The sequence below is a fragment of the Leptinotarsa decemlineata genome, unplaced genomic scaffold (assembly GCF_025532065.1).
Source record: "Leptinotarsa decemlineata unplaced genomic scaffold, Ldec_3_MD MMD2_tig00003335_RagTag_RagTag, whole genome shotgun sequence".
NCBI classification, from domain to species: domain Eukaryota; kingdom Metazoa; phylum Arthropoda; class Insecta; order Coleoptera; family Chrysomelidae; genus Leptinotarsa; species Leptinotarsa decemlineata.
In genome coordinates this window covers 6,080,171-6,095,483 of record NW_027412587.1, presented here as the reverse complement: position 1 = coordinate 6,095,483, position 15,313 = coordinate 6,080,171, and the positions used below count along the sequence as shown (strand labels likewise).

At 35.9% G+C, this 15,313-nt stretch overlaps 1 protein-coding gene across 4 annotated transcripts in view; it reads left to right on the top strand.

The window, feature by feature from the left end:
• Nucleotides 1-15,313, top strand: part of nAChRa3 (nicotinic acetylcholine receptor alpha 3 subunit) — a 173,062-nt gene that overhangs the window by 566 nt on the left and 157,183 nt on the right. Inside the window, exon 1 of one of the 4 annotated variants that reach the window (XM_074178017.1) lies at nucleotides 4,533-4,787. The exons of 1 other annotated variant lie outside the window; for it this stretch is intronic. The gene's annotated coding sequence lies outside the window, so the exon portion shown is untranslated. Of the gene's footprint in view, nucleotides 1-4,532; nucleotides 4,788-7,707; nucleotides 7,850-15,313 lie in introns of those variants that run through there. 2 more of the 4 variants (XM_074178020.1, XM_074178018.1) reach the window with 2 other exon arrangements.

Here is a 15,313-nt window from a genome sequence, read left to right as displayed (position 1 = left end):
CGCTTCCATTTCGTTAGGAATGTATTATTGTATAATGTAAAATTGATACAAGGAAAAGATGGAAATAATAAGTTGTGGTTCTAGCTAGTATATTTCTTAATGTGGTACCTACATTCTCAAAGAGAAAATTAGATTAGGATTTTCATAAAGCTAGGATTAAAGAAACCAAAATGAAGAGTTTTACGTTGAGGATTCGCTCAGATCGTTTATTTAATAGATACGTAAAATTGGTTAAAACGAATAATGATGATGGTGACAGAAAATTCATATCATAGGAAAAGAACTCTGAAGTAGACTGTATACCTCATTTTCATTACAGTCTAAAAGCAATACTTACCATGAGCAAGGAATCGAAACATTTTCAATATTAAATTATTCTGATAGGACACAACTTGAAAATATGGAACCAAAAAATAATCATTTACTTGAAATTTATTGAGAAAACAAATCTATGGAGTCAATATTTTTTTAATAACAACTTTTCGAGTGGAAAGTTAATCAAAGCTTTTAATGATTTTCTTTGGAGTGAAAAAATGCCAGTAAAACATCCTATGAAGAATTACTCACCTTGTTGTCTTCAGCCCATTGCTTGTATTGTGTATATTGTTTTTCATACATTTCTAAGATTTTTGTGGTAGTAAGGTAAATGTTTTTTTAATGGCACATGAAAGTGTTAATTTTTGGCCAAGACTGCAGGTCAAGGCCAAAAATTATCTCGAATGTGCCATGAAAATAACTAATTTCATACACGAAATACAAACAACAATTTTTTGTACAACTGTGAATGTGAATTTACATCGTCTGGAATATATTAAAAATTAATACTTCCAATACATCTTGACGTGGTCTTTTGTCCCGATAAGTTATCGCTTTTAAACGACTCTTGTCTTGAAAATATTCAATATTTTCAGCAAAATCGTATTCAAACATTTTTGTGTCTGAAAAAAATGTGTCCAAAATAACTGCATAATAATTCTCTTTTCCATACATTCGACATGCGTTTCCATAACTAATTAGATCCATGTTTCACTAAAATACCTTCTTTGACAGCTTTGACTATATAATTGTAGTGGATCAAATCTGATTACTTCCAGTAATACTATGATATTAAAAAAATAGTACGTTTCCAAAACTAGCTACATTTTTCATAAACACTGTTACAAAAGTGTGTGAGTCCACTGCCGTAAGTGTTGTTTCAAGGTGCGTAGATCCAATAGTATTATGTTATTCATTGTATGCTACGGTTTCGAAACTTGTTAGATCCTGTTCGTATGTGCACGGCTTCTTTACTGTTTACATACATATACGATTTTTGTCAGTAGTTGTTTGAACGTGAAGCAGTCTTGTTATGATTTAGTGTGTTTGCGGTTTAAAAATAAAGCTAAGATTCCAGAGCTCCTTGAGAATAAAGTGCAGGTCGAAAAAGAAAAGCATTCCGATATCGATGCACTTTTGAAAAAACATTATGGTCCTGATTGGAGAAATGCCGCAAAAGATGATTTGTCATTTTATGAACGTGTTCTTACTACTATTCCAGAATAATTCTGACGCAAATGTTGTTCCAGATGAGTTAAATATTACAGGAGATGAGGACTTACAAATTTAAAACATTTAATATTTTGAACCTGTTTTTGCCTGAATGAGAGACTGTATTTTTGTTTTAAAAGTTGAGTTGAATAAACAATATTTTTGCATCACATAAGTCTTTTTCAATTTCTTAACCATTCAGATAAATTTTCAAAGCTGTATAAATCCACAATATGTTTCCAAAACTCGTTTAATCCTACTTTTGTTTTCAAATAACTCAGCAAAACATTCTCTAATATTTGTTTGCTGATCGTAGGTATATTAGTTTTAAAGGACAACCTACAAATAAGAAATCAGTCACACAAACCTACTTGATTTCCAAATTAAAGGTATCAAAAAAGTTGGATTTTCTTGAAATCACTTCTGATGGATTCAACAAGGTTTGGAAACGGGCGCGTCATTTATGACATTTGCTAATGTCAACACTGTCCCGGGTGTTTAACGGTTTTCTTAATATTGACCAAATACTCCATAAAGTTGAAGGTTTCAACTTTTTGGAGTATTTGGTGGAATTGGCCGCGGTGGTAGGGCGCCCGATTTAGATCGGAAGACCGTGGGTTCGATTCCTGCCTCGACCAGATATTTTTCTCGAGAGAATTTATCTGGTTGAAGCTGGGATGATTCTGCAACCATGTTAGGAATCACACGTTAAAAGGACAGACCTCGTTAGTCCTTAGCTCGCACAAGTTTCTCAACTTCTGAGAGTTGTCGTTCGTATGGGGGCGACAGCTGATTAACGGAAAAACAGATTTTTTTTAAACAGATTTTAGTTAAATCTGTAAGATAAATAACTTAATTATTTTCCTCTGAATTCGACAAGGAATTTTTATGTTCCATCTTTAATTTTTCGTATGTTTCGTAGACTAGTTTGTACCGATCCGCAGACGTTTTTGATAACGTTTCATTCTGTATTATTAATTTCGCCTCTGCAACGAAATTGCATCACATCTCCGTCCATAGATTCGACACTTGAAACCATTTTGTTCGTACTTCCTTCAATTATTTTTCGGTGAACACAAGTTTTTAATGTAGGTATATTCACCACGATTAACACTCAGAATAATTCCACGCTATTGATATTGTTTTTATCTTTTATATTAAAGTAACAGCGGTTACTGTGACTCACGGCAGACCGCGCTTATAAATTTGCTAATGCACAAATCTTCGATTTGAAGCCGTAACTGTGTACTTTCGACCGGCTATAAAGAAAATAGTTATTTTTGTATTGAGTGCGGAAAATGAGTGTTTTTTTTAATGGCACATGAGTTAATTATTTTTGGCCAAAACCGCAGGTCGAGGCCAAAAATTCTGTCGAATGTGCCATGAAAATAACGAATTTTATACACGAGATACAAACAACAAACAACTTCCAATGCATCTTGACGTGGTTTTTTGTCCCGATAAGTTATTGCTTTTAAAAACGACTGTTGTCTTGAAAATATATTATTCAATGTTTTCAGCAAAATCGTATTCAAAAGTTTTTCTGTCTGAAAAAAAAAGTCCAAAATAACTGAATAATACTTCTATTTTTCATACATTTCATCCTTAATGTTATCAATACTTCCAATACAATTTCACAGCATCCAGTGGTCTTTCTGTGTCGTTACTATATAGAAACGGTTAGTTGGCACGCCGCGTGTTTGACTGTGGTTGCTCGTAGTTGCTTCAATTTCAAGTTATTTTCAAGAAGATGGATATTGATTATAATAGTGGTTGTGATACTCCATTAGATATATCCGAGAAAGCAAATGCAATAGTATCTAATATGTTAGCGGTCAAATCCAAGTTAGTATATGAGAAAACATATCACCAATTTCGTGAATGGTGCGACAAAAAAATGTTAAAAAGGTTTCTGAAAATGTGTTCATATGCTATTTTGAGGAAAAATGAAAAATTATAAAACCTACCTACGTTACGGAGTGTCTATTCAATGTTGAAAATATTGATATAAGGAAGTTTTCAAAATTGGTAACGCTCATTAAGAACAAAAGCGACTGGTACCGAGGAAAGAAATCTAAAGTTTTATCAAGGGATGATGTCAATAAATGTATTCAAGATGCTGATAACGAAACGAATTTTAATTTATAAGGTACAGATGTAATCATAATTTTGTAAGATTAGTAGCGATTTCAATATTTTTTACTTGTATCCTATTTTGGGTATCAGCGGTACTTATTGCCCTGAAGAATTATTACATATAACTATTGATACCATTGAATATGATGGATCTATATTGATTGTTAAAATACCTGATACGAAGACCTATTTTGGGTATCAGCGGTAGGTACTTATTGCCCTGAAGAATTATTACATATAACTATTGATACCATTGAATATGCTGGATCTATATTGATTGTTAAAATACCTGATACGAAGACCTATTGCGCAAGAACGTTTACTGTTTCAAATGTATGTATTAACCAACATGTGGGGATGAATAAAATAGGAGAAATTCCCACCTTGATTGCAAAATGGTTTGGAAAAGACATGTATAAGAACTATATAGGTCACTGTTTCAGGAATAGCTCAACATAGAACATCTTCGGGAATTTATGTTGGAAGTAATTGTTCAAATTTTACTAGGATCAATTATTATTCCAATAAATGAAATTGTTTTATGATGAATACTCAATTATTAATTGACTCTGTTGAAAATAAATCCTTCAAAAAGTAATATTTCATGTTTATTTTGTGAATGATTTTGACAATGAACAATTTTTTTTCACGGTGAAAAAAATACTTTTTCACGGTGAAAAAAAAAAGACTTTTCACGGTGAAAAAAAACATTTACGCACCAATAGAAATGCAGATATGTCAAGTCAAGATATTTAGATATTTATTGACATGGACCAATGACCGTTATCAGACGAACATCAGTTTAATCGTGCTAGCCAAGTTTTCTATTCTTTTAATTTTACCAAAAGTGTGCTTTGAAATTTTGACAACTAACATCGTTTAGTGTCATTCTTCGGTTTTGTCGTGTCGGTATAGTTTTGTTTAATCTGTTAGTTCGACTGAATTAAACTCATTTGAATTCAATTCTAAATATGAACAATGTTAGTAAATATTTTTGATACCAACGCACAGCGTGATGAAATATTCAAAGTCGCGAATGAGACAGTTGTTTTTGTTATTTTCAACTAAGGAACAGAAACACTGGACTAGTGATTTGAAATGCAGCACTTTCATTGCATATCTAGGTGAGTTTTCAATTATTAGAGACTAAATGCAAAAGGATTGGGATTCGATTTTATCAGTGTGTGAAAGATCAGGAAGGGTGTTTCGATTGTAGAACAGATGCCAATGATTAAAAAAATTTTCTGTTTTCATTCTGAAATGATTTATGGGTCAATTAAAATCAAAACCCATTACAGACCTCAACCGTTTTGTTGTAATGTAAAATAGATCATCGTCTCATGCCAGTTTCTATCCTAAAGAAAAACTTACAACGCGGTAGGTATGCTTTTTTGCGGTTAACTGATCAACCTTATCCAATCCAATTCACATCCCACATCTGGTGAACTTGATCGTTTAGATCTCATCTAGATCCATCTTCCATGCCATGTCATGACCACAAAATAGAAATTTATTCTGTGGTCATGACTTTCTAAACTTGTCTTGGAACTCGGAACTAAACACTAACTTTTTTGAGGTAATGAAGCTCAGAGCAATTGAATATAACCGATGAAAATGTTGAGAAAGTTGAGAAATTTGTTATGAAGAATCGTCAAATCACTACTGAAGAAGTTACTGAGGATGCTGGCTCATGCCCTGCATTTTGTTCGCAAATTTTGGGCATGAAGCGTGTGACAGCGAAGTTCTTTTCGAAATTATTGAATTTTGACCAAAAAGACCATCACATGATCATCGCCCGGGAATTGTAGAATGACGTCAACGGCGATCCAGATTGCTTAAGATTGTCAAAACTGATGACGAATAATAATAATAATAATAATAATAGCATATCCATCGACATAACGCGGCCCTAAGAGTGCTATATTACCATCTACGGCACTCTTACGGTATTGACCTACGCTCCGGGGGATATTGAATCCGTTGTGGGGAACGAGAAGTGCCGAATTTATTGGAACTATTCGTTCGCCACCCTCAGGCTCATACAAGTTAATAAGTCTGAAGTAGTCCTTCTCGACCACCAGACCAAAACGATATTTGTCGTGGAGTTTTCAGCTCCTGGCGAGACGAATATCGTCAGAAAAGAGGAGAAAAAACGGATAAAATATCGAGATTTTCTCTTCGAACTCCGCAGACTCTATCTAGATCACTCTGTCAAGATGGTTGTTCTCATTATTGGAGTCCTTGGTGGAATGATGTCCTTTCTACTCTCGAATCTTAAAATCATACCGGCTTGCCGCACTAAGGCAGAAATCTTAGTCGCACAGATGCAGAAAGCTGTCATTCTTGGCTCACTGCGCTTGCTTAGGGCACATGATTCTCGGACCCAATGATCACTTACCCCACGGTGTGGGGAGTGGTCATTGGTTGATAATGCCGGCGCGCCTTCCCGAATGTATCGGGGCTTCAGGGAATATGGCCTGACCAGCGCACACTACGGTGAAAACAATAATAATAATATTTATTTCAGAATTTCAATAGATAGAATGATACAAAATAATTTCGATATATAATGAAATAAATATGGTTGAACCCATAGCAAATTAATGCATATTGACACAATAACACAGTCTGCACAGTCACACACATATTCACGATAATTATACTCACTTATATAAAGACTATTAACAATACAACAATAATAACATTTGAGGAGGATTACATTAAAATTTATTATGAGATTTAATTCATTAGCTTTCCGAGTACACTTGTACACTCAAAGGGACAGTCTATCTAGTAATGATTTTTCAGGTCAATGTACTGGTGGATTTTTTTCCGTGGTTGGGCGTTTATGAAGGCAATCAATTGCTTGTGGAATGAATATATTGAATTTACTAATTTCAGTTCGTTAGGTATCATATTGTAGCACGGAGGAGCCAGATAGGTGTACTTTCTCGTTAGGGTGTTTTTTTCGGGTCTCCTATTTCGAGTATCATGGACATGGCTACTACTTGTCGCCGTTTTTTTGTTTTTGTGTAGATTAAGAACTATTTTCAATAAGAATAGCTGTCTGACATCCATTACTTTGGTTTCATTATATAACATTTCCGTTGGATAGTCTTGTGGCTTACGGAAAATAACTTTAAGAATTCTCTTTTGTATCATTTCCAGCGGAGACAGATGCTCCCAATTATACCGTAATTAATGAGGCTTTTCACAAGGGCATAGTATTGTCATTTGGTTGATGTTGAGATTATTATTGTAATAGCTTATTCTATAAAGCACATACCGGAGTTTCTTTACAGTGGCATTTATATGGTCCTTCCATTTCAAGTGTGAATCTATAATGATGCCTTAGTATTTTATATTATCTGCTGTGGATATTTTCACTACTTTCTTATCACTCAGAGTAATACTGAGGAATTTATATGTTGGAAGAAGAAAATTCATTGTTAGAAGATGACAACTGAACCATTGGATAACTTGTTTGAAATCTGTTTCTGCAATACTCTGCAATACTCCGGTTCTCTGCAGTATATACTATAGCGGTGTCGTCTGCGTAGCTGATAATATCTCCTTTGACTAGCTACATATATAAGTCCTTGAGGTAAATGTTGAAAAGGATTGGACCCAGAATTGTTCCTTGAGGCACACCATACTCAACTTCTTTCGATTCACTATACTGGCTATTTATTCTTACGCATGGCTATATAGTTATGACATCGAAGCCAAAGTCTAATCGTTCCAATGGAAGAGCCCAAGAGAGTCAAAACAAAAAAAGCACGCTAAGTTTGATCAGATGTCAAGTTCCTACTTCCGCACGGACAAAAATGTGAGAAGCATCTGTTTTTCAGCAGTGTTTTTGTATCTCCATAAAGTCCAGCTTCACCCCGTAGCTGCACGCCGCTCTCCCATCAGAGCGAAACTCGGCGGTTGGTAGCACACACGCCGATACCCCGTGAGGAGCGGTAAAGGACGTGTCGCTAGACCTGGGGCGGCACAGATGCGCATGTGCTGCCCCTTTGAAAGGACTCCCGATCGAGGCCGGCAGGAGGCAGTCGACCGGTGATCGTGTTACGTGCCGCCTCCAGTGCCGTCACTGTCCCACGTGCAACTCGTTCGAGAGCCAAGTAGGTGACCTCGATGAGAATCGGGGTGGTTTTTCACTTGGATGGAAGCCAGAGAGAAGGTGAGCGGCGGTAGGATGGGGGAGTTGATGGTCCTCGTCGTTAGTGTGTATTGCTTTCACGAGAAGCCGTTCTGTTGTTATTCGTGATCTTATCTCTGAGAATGACGACGGCGAAAAGGGGGTGAAACTTGTGTCTGAGGTCGCGGATGGGATTTTTATCGGTTCATAATGAAAATTTGTTTTTATTTGTTTGCTAGAGGTGTTTTCGAAATTCTCAGACCCGTCTAACGGAAGGTTTCTGTCAGAAATGCTTTACGAGAAGTGAACAAATGATGTATAAGTATAATACACTAACGGCACGCTTGTTGTTGACTCTATTTTTCTGAATTTTCGCTACGATGGGACCGGGGTTGGTAATGATGTTTAGGAAGGTAAAACAGGATCATCGTTGTTTAGGTTTCATCTGTTGTTTATAATACGACATATGTATTTTTTTCAATATATAGGTCAGAGAGTACTTTATACTGTTTTTGAAAGATATCACAAAAATACTTGTGGAAATTACGGAGTTTTGTATAAAATTTATAATTCGTCATTTGCTAAACTTCTTTCAAACTCTTGCTAACAAATAGACACATTTCCATTCAACAACTTTTCAGAACTTTTGACATTTTTTTCGGGAACTTTAGAAATAACAGTCATCAAATCACTCTACAAGTCTGGGAAAAGAAAAGGAGAGTCAAATTGAAGACCTATAACTAACCACTGATATCTCAAGAATTGTTAAATCAGATTAATTGATGTTATGAAAATCTTCAAAGATAGCTGAAATTAAATCGAGAGAAGGGTTAGATTACTTAACAGGGACTTGGATCTGATACGTGGATAATGTATTTGCCATTTTCGACACAAATTGTTGTTATGTCTCAACAACAGATCCCCGAATATAAAATGTACGTTGAAAATAAAAATAATGAACATGAACGTTTCAGTTGTGAGAAACACCGATAAAGGTTTCGAATTTGATGTGTACAGGGTGTAACTGAATAAGTGTAAAACATTTAAGGAGGTGATTCCTCATCGAAAAGGAGATAGGATCTTCTATATAAAGAAACTTCATTGGAGCATCCCTTGTTAATACAGCCTCTTAAAGGGGGTACATAAAATTTGTATAACAATTTTTTTCACAAGCACTGAAAAAGTTACAATATTGAAATTAACTTGACGTTTTGTACTACCAAAAAACACTTAATTTATTTGGTTTACCCCATGGATGTAAGGGGTGGAAAACGCAACCCCTAAAATTTATTTCCAATGTAACTTTTTCTTATTATTTGTTTACCATTTAAAAATTTAATTCCGATAGCCTGTTTCAATCTAATCAAAAAATGTCTCTTGGGTTTTTTGCTCAAAATAAACCAGTTCGCAGCAACTACGAACAACTACAGAGATACATCGTCATAAATGCGAACTGGATTTATTGTTATTTTGTAGTTAGTACCTGCATTAAACGATTAAAGGGTAATAAACAAAACTAATGTATTAATAACAAAACACACAAGTAGAAATCATAGTAAATGTTCAATATGTCTACCTTCAGACATTACGCATGCGTCTAGACGTCGACGCATTGAGCCACGTATTCGCTCATGGCCCCAAATAGAGAAATCGAGAGGATTGAGATCCGGGGATCGAGCGGGCCAGTTCTGTGGTCCTCCTCGACCTATCCACTGATTTGCATATGTTTCAGTTAAATGCTGACGTGCCACTTGACTAAAATGGGCGGGAGCCCCATCATGCATAAAAAACATTTCCCTTCTGACTCCCAAAGGAACTTCCTCTAGCAGTACTCGATGCACTTCTCTTAAAAATTGAACGTATGCCTCACCATTTAATCGAGGAGGTAGAAAATGAGGCCCAAATAAATCATCCCCAATAACTTCGAGCCACACGTTGAGAGAAAACTGTTCTTGATGGTTAGTTCATCAGCCCATATGTGGTAATTATGAAAATAAATAATCTTGTCCCGAGAAAAACTACATTTGTCTGTGAATTATATCGTCTTCAGAAAGTAACAATTTCTAATCATTTCCAGCATTGCAAAATTCAAGACGGTTCGGAAAGTCTCGCGGTAACGGTGCATGCACTCGTTGCAGATGGTAAGGGTATAAGAGTTGTTCCTTTAAAATTCGAAATACCGTCATATGATCAACATTTAGCTGGAAAGCAATCTTTCTAGTACTGGTAGTGGGTTGTTCTTCAATCAAATTAAGTACTGCTTCCTCAAGCTGTGGTGTTCGTACTTCTCGATGGCAACCACAATCCTGCGATCTTTTGTCGAATGAACCATATTCTCGTAATCGTTGATGAAGTCGAGCAAATATTCTATGTGAAGGATGCTGCCGTTGAGGATACATTTCAGCATATCTTCTAGAAGCTTCTAACCCATTCCCCTGCGACAGACCGTAAACGCAATGCATATCAGCCATTTTCTCATTTGTGTATGCCATTTTGGTAACAAATGAATTATTAAAGTAACAAATTGAGAACAGAACAACAACACACAATTAGTATTAATTCAATTTCGAAAATTCACAAACTGACAGCGTCATACCAATTTAATTGTCACTATCGCTAATAGCGACCTACTGGATAGATTAGTTTCGTATTTTCGCATTTATGACGATGTATCTCTGTAGTTGTTCCTAAAATAATGTTTTGCTGCGAACTGGTTTATTTCGGGAAAAAAACCCAAGAGACATTTTTTGTTTAGAATGAAACAGGCTATCGGAAATACATTTTTAAATGGTAAACAAATAATAAGACAAAAAGTTACATTGGAAATAAATTTTAGGGGTTGCGTTTTCCACCCCTTACAACCATGGGGCAAACCAAATAAATTTCTGGCTAAGTGTCTTTTTGGTAGTACAAAACGTCAGGTTAATTTCAATATTGTAACTTTTTAGTGCTTGTGAAAAAAATTGTTATACAAATTTTATGTACCCCCTTTAATGGGCTGTATCTTAACAAGGGACGCTCCAATGAAATTTCTTAATATGAAAGATCCTATCTTTTTTTCGATGAGGAATCACCTCCTTAAATGTTTTACACTTCAGTTACACCCTGTATAGGAAGAATATCAACACTTTGGGATATATTTCTAACAGCTATCACCATTGGTCACAACAAAAAATGACCGTATTAAATTTTGTTGTCCATAGGTTGGTCACGTTCCTCTCAATAAAATAAACATATGACCTCGAAATAAGAGTTATCAAAGAAATAGCTGAAAGTCGATGAATTGATTACGGAGCGAAACTTCAGAGAGTGACTTCGTAAATCCTCGACTTTTCAAAAACACGAAGACTCAAAGTTTATGGTTCTTTCATATGGACCAAAATACATTGATGCATTTTTTCGAATTCTAGAAAAATTAAACATGAAAGTGGCTTTTCAAGCTACTCTTTCACTTCAACAAGTGTTGGGTTACTCGAAAGATAGTATAGCCGAAAAGGCTAAGTTGGGTATTTATGAAATTGGCTGTCAGGATTGCGACAAAGAGTATGTTGGTCAAACTGAGCCGACTATTATGAAACTCATTACAAGAAACATGTTCCACATATTCGGTTTCAAAGAATAGAGGAGGGTAGTGTCGATCAACATGCCTTAGAGAATAACCACAGAGAACGTGAAAAATACTTGATATTGTTTAGACCGATACACGACAACAGACTTTTAGATTTCTTTGAAAATTTACAACTCGTAAAATATGAAATGAGATCTACGAACAACGACGTAAGTCCCATTCCAAACAGCCCCTTGTTCTTTCTCTTACGTAGTAATGACCTCATTATGTAAGGTGATGGTTTGTTCTGATGTATATAAAACTAATAATAGATTTCAAAATAGGTCAACCTTATATACCCGAGAAAAAATTTGGGTTTATAGAGAAAAAATTGACAGAAGAAGCTACAACAGATTCAACTTAAAAAAAAGTAAGATAAGAATATAGCTCAAAGTGTACCTTATTATATGTTAAAACACAAACATATTTCTGGATTTTCTGTATAGAATTTGTAACATTTCAAAAAGTATTTCACTTCCTCAACGTTGACACTATTTTCTATAAAAATTTTGTTCCAATATTTGCATTGTTCTAAAATGGGGTTGCCAACCCCAACGTAAAGTACAACTGAATATCTATACATACGTTGAAAAACTTAAGAAAACTACTTAAATACTAATTAAAAACCGGTATCATTATTTCTCATATTGTTTTATTAAAAGGTAGTAATGAATAAGACATCAATTATAAATAAGATACTCATAAGTTAATCAAACATGTATCCAGACGGGTGATTATTAAACGAATGTAACTTACAACAAAATTTATTAAATGGTCAAAAATACTGAGTGCGCATATAAGCAAAACTAAAAAAAAAATATGGCTCTTCTTTGGCACCCCGAAAAAAAATCATAATACAAAAAAAATTGGAATCAGTACAAAGTATGGCCTCCACGCTGGTTTATTACGGCTCTACATCTATCGTGCATCGACAAAATGAGATTGTCAATGTCTTGTTGAGGTACATTTGCCCATTCAACGATTAAAAGCTCTCTCAATTGAAACGTTGTGTGAATATTCCCCATATGCGGAGTAATTCTTCGTTGAAGCACGTCCCACACATGCTCGATGGGATTCAGGTCCGGTGATTGTGCTGGCCATGGCAATACATCAACTCCTTCGTTGGTGAGCCAGTCAGTCACTAGACGCGCGACATGTGGACGAGCATTATCGTGCATTAGGTGGAAGTTTTTACCAACAGCACCAGCAAACGGACGGACGATAGGTAGAAGAATGGTGTCGAGGTACAGTCGAGCTGTGAGGGAGCGATTTGGAAAAACGAGATAGGTTCTGCCGCCGATCATGAGTCCGCCCCATAGCATTACTGTACCACCTCTGTATATGTGGACTTCCTGGACGTGTCTCAAACGTTCATTATTTCCAGGTCGTCTTCACAGTCTTACTCGACGAGAATCTGGATGAAATCCAAATCTGGATTCGTCTGTAAACAAAACTGTGACCCAATCATTTGCATCCCAGTTTTGATGTTCTTGACACCACTCTAATCTTCTACCGCGATTGCCTCTCGACAAAGGTGGACATCTAAGTGGCCTTCTGTTGTGGAGATCTGCTTCATGCAGTCGATTTCTGACAGTATCACGACCAATGGTTACCTGGTGCGTCTGCTGCAACACGTTAACCAACTCAGGTGCTGTGATTGTCGGTTGTCTTCTTGCGGTTAAGACCAAAAATCGGTCTTGAACTGCAGTTGTAGCGCGTCCTCGCCCTGGATGTTGTTCGGCTGGACTGCCAGTTTCACGGAAACACCGCCACAATCGACTGATAACACTTTGGGAGACCCCCAAACGAAGAGCTACATCATTTTGTCGCATGCCACCTTGAAGAAGCCCTACAGCTCTATTCATCTCAGCCATGCTAAAGCACAATATTTCCAGTTCAATTGCTGAGCAAGAACTGCATAGAATGTACAAACTCGACACTTTCAGATTATTCATTTTAGCCGAAAACCTACAGTTTGTAAAAAATTTGATAAAAGATTAGTTACCGTTTTTGCAGGCTTTGTTCAACCCATAGAAATCTACAGGGTGGTCGAGTGTACCAATTTAATCGAAATTAAACGACTTCATGCATTTATTTTTATGATATTTAGTATGTTATAAAAATATCCCTAGACTTTTCCGATGTGTGTATCATTGGGTATATTATTATTGCAATGGAAAGCGTAAATGCTTCTCAATTTCTTGGTCAGGTTTTATAATATACCCTCATTTTCAAAAATTTTTGATTCATTTATATTTACGCCTTTTACTACGATCTTATAACAGGCTCTAAACACGTATTTTACCGTAGCGATACTGTGCGGCAGTTGTCAAAATAGTTGGTGGGTGCTAGAGAATCTTGATTAAAAACTGTGTAAAGGTGTAAAGTAAAAACTAGAAAGGTTTCCAAATAAATATATATTTGAAATTGTAAGGTTGGCAACATTGAATCGCATATTCTGTTCACGGACGAAGCTAGTAATAATTTTTTTTATGGACGGAAAAAATCCCTATGCCATAACAGAAACTCATCTCCAACGCCAATTTTTGACTAAAATTTGGGGCAGGAATTATTCGTAACCGCTGTATTGAACCATTCTTGTTGCCTGAACGACTTGACAGACGGTCTTACCTCAACTTCCTTAAAAAATGTACCCTTGGCTTCAAGGAATATAATGTGTTGAATGCATGATGGCTTACTAGCACATTTCAGTGTAGTGGTTCGAAATTATTTATAAACTGTATACCAAAATCGGTGGATCGGCCGCGGTGGGCCTCAAGAATGGCCACCAAGGTTTCCAGACCTCAATAGTACAAATTTATTTTTGTGGGGACATTTTAAGACGCTAGTGCATACAAGTCCCAATAATACTCAAGGACGAATTGAGAGAAAGAATATTTGCAGCATGTGATAGAATAAAAAATACACATAATTTTCACAAAAAAGTCGTTATGTAGAAAAAACCTGGAGGAAACTTTTTTATCTCAAATTGAACGAGGAGTTCAAAAATTGATTTCATATGAGGAAGATCCATATTCATTGAAAAATATAAATTTATTTCAACTGTTACTGCTCACCAAATATCACAGAAATATCCCAAATGGTTTCTGAATTATTTAATAATTTCTATTTTTTCTTAAAATTTCATCACCTCGTATTTTCTTAACGAAATATTTTTGGTTCGTAGTTTATATAGGAAACTATAATTATTTTTTTCGCATATCATTAAGGAATGCTTTCTATAAAAGTATCTGTTTTATCGCGTACTTTGATACATCTTTTAAAAAACGGATTGTTCAAAGATCCATATTTTCTAAACGAGTGGAACAATTTTCAAATGGAGGTATCACGTGACCCTTATTCCTTTTTTTAAATATGACACTTCCTCCTAGATGTTTGAGGGTTTCAGCAAACTTATCTTCCTAATGAAAAACTAGTGTTTTTGGATTTATGCAAAAAGTTTTCCACGCGGCAGTTTTGCCTTGCATTTCGTTTTTGGTGGCCTACTCTGTATATGAATAATGTTGGATCACTTCAATTTCCACCCTTTGAAAAGTTCCTCCATTCTTCTTTTGTCAGTCACCTCGCGGTGAGCCCAATTTCTGAATATGTCACTTCAATCACAATCCTTTTCCCAACTTCAACCCCAAGCCGATGTTGTTCCGAACTTGAACCAATCTTACCCTCTAGCAAGACCACCACGGGGAAAATATACACAAATCAGGACGAATCAAGGAATGAATTTTGGTCTTCCTGTCATTGAGTATGTCGTTATCTCTGGGCATGTGGCCCTGATGGGATCACAGGACACTTTTAAAGGGCACGCTGATTGCCGTTGTCATTAGTTTATCATTTTTATGACGGGCGGTTCTGTTTGAATATTCACCCTCGTCCGGGCG